Source organism: Leuciscus leuciscus, assembly GCF_965113295.1.
Source record: "Leuciscus leuciscus genome assembly, chromosome: 3".
Lineage (NCBI taxonomy): Eukaryota > Metazoa > Chordata > Actinopteri > Cypriniformes > Leuciscidae > Leuciscus > Leuciscus leuciscus.
In genome coordinates, this window is record NC_138727.1 from 1702110 (window position 1) to 1704343 (window position 2234).

General features: G+C 38.4%; 1 protein-coding gene across 1 annotated transcript in view; it reads left to right on the plus strand.

The window, feature by feature from the left end:
- Positions 1 to 2197: 2197 nt before the first annotated feature.
- Positions 2198 to 2234, plus strand: part of cyyr1 (cysteine/tyrosine-rich 1) — a 9618-nt gene continuing 9581 nt past the window's right edge. Inside the window, exon 1 of the mRNA XM_082163973.1 lies at positions 2198 to 2234. This exon is cut by the window's right edge and continues 376 nt beyond it. The gene's annotated coding sequence lies outside the window, so the exon portion shown is untranslated.

A 2234-nucleotide genomic window follows, 5' to 3' on the forward strand; every position in this document is an offset into this window, starting at 1 on the left:
GAGAGATCGGTTCCATCCAGCACACGGCTTGTTCCGCCTGCTACCATCGGGTAGGAGGTACAGGTCTCTTCTTCAAGCCAGAACCACCAGAATGGCCAACAGCCTCTACTCCCCGGGCAGTGAGACTGCTGAATAAGCACCGTTCCCTTCTCCCTCCTCCTCTCACTTAATCCACTCACTTAACATTATCCAACAATTGCAATAACTGTGAACTGGACTTTGCATGGATGCAGCACACAAAATTATACACATTTTCTGGTTAATAGTGATTCTTCGCCATATATATCCTTTTCCTTGTTGTTATATGTCGATTTGCCCTGTTTTGTGCTACTGTTGATCTCACTTAATCCGTGTATTATGCATATTATCCAACAATTGCAATAACTGTGAACTGGACTTTGCATCGCTGCAGCACACACAATTGTACTAATTTTTTCCTGGTTACTAGTGATTCTTCGCCTCATATACCATTTTCCTAGTTGGTTATTTGTCGCTGTGCCCTGTTTACAAAATATGCTATCTTGCACTTCATGAAATTGCACTGTCGATTGATGCTCTAAGGTAATCTCGTTGTCTCATTGCAATGACAATAAATTATTATTATTATTATTAAAAGTCCACTGGGCCAAATGAAATCAATTAAATTAAATTAAATTAAATTAAATTAATTCAGATGCATTTATTAGCACTCTCAACAGCTGTACGACTGGCACATTCAGCAGCACAGGTAATAATCACATCACTGGTCATAACGAGGAAGTCTTTAGTTATATAACAAGCTTTAATAATTCAAGAGGACACTGTTGGGTTTAGTCATTATGTTACAAGGGTGGTTCAAGTGGAAGCGCTTCTGCTGAATAATACATACAACCAACCACCCTGCACAATAATCCATGACTTCGAGTTCACACACCATGATAGCAGGGCCTCTTCTATCTCCGACTGTCTGAAAACTACACAGGGTGAAACAAGCAAGATGTAAATGTAAATATGTAATATGCATACATTTTAAGTTAATAATGTTCTCAAAACGTTAGCACAAAAACCTTATCTATAAGGTTCATGTAACTTTTTTTCTGAAACATTTCAGCTGGATAATAATCTTTAAAATGTTGCTATTTCAGAATCGGAATGTTCCGAGAACATTCAAAAGTAACATGTTTGCAACATGATAAAATGGAATGTTCCCTTAAAGTCCCCCTGTGGTGTAAATCCAGCTTTTAATGTTGTTTATGTGTCTATGTGGTGTTTTTAATATGCTTTAAGACAAACCATGTGTAAGTTCATAAGTCGACACCATTTCTGAGTATTTCCTCCTTAAAACTGCAGTGAACCAAAGACAGTCTCAAACACACGCTTTGAAATCGCTGGTGTTTCTGACGTCACAAACTACCTTGTAACCAATCAGATCAACGTGTGATCGTCAACCAGTGGATCTCTGAGCTGAGTGAGTGAGTGGAGGCGGCTCATTTGCATATTCATAGAACCGTATAAATGAGGCAAGGGTGTCGAGTTACATTCAAGATATTATAAGGCATGAAGAATTTTTTTTCAAGGTTATAAAGTTTATATGTCATTTTGGTGATCAAGGATAAGTTTTAAGGGATACAATTATTGACTACAGGGGACTTTAACATTTGCATATAGCCAAAACATTTTTTATAAAACTGTGTTTTCAACATTTAGAGAACATTCAAATAGCTTAATGGCAATGTTATCTTATGTCAACCACTACGTTATTATGATCGAGTAGGTTTAGGTTATTGAGCCCACTATAGATGGACTAATATTTCGGATGCACGTTTTTATGGTGAGTTTCCCCAATCCTGAGTTTGTTTACATCCTGATTTGAGAAAAAAAGATGACCAACATTATTGTTTCCTATAGGCCTATCTTTTTATACAGATTAAGATGGATACATTATGAAGCCTCGGGACTCTAAATCCTATCTGAAGCTCGTGTTTATGAGGTGCTCTTGTTTACTCTTCGTGTTTGGTTCAGGTCAGGGATGTTGAAATGCACACAAAGAGGATTCGTGAAAACACGATCGAGAGACCTAAATATAGACTCACTACAGCGAGAAGAGGATGCCGCAATTTGCAGCTATTGAAAAGAGCCAACGTGTTCCCAGAATGATCGTGCGAGCGGCTCGTGTGTTGTTCCTGATGATGATGGTGAGGATGAAGATGATGATTATGAGTCGTGACTGTGGATGGAGGAGGGCGGCTCTTCTT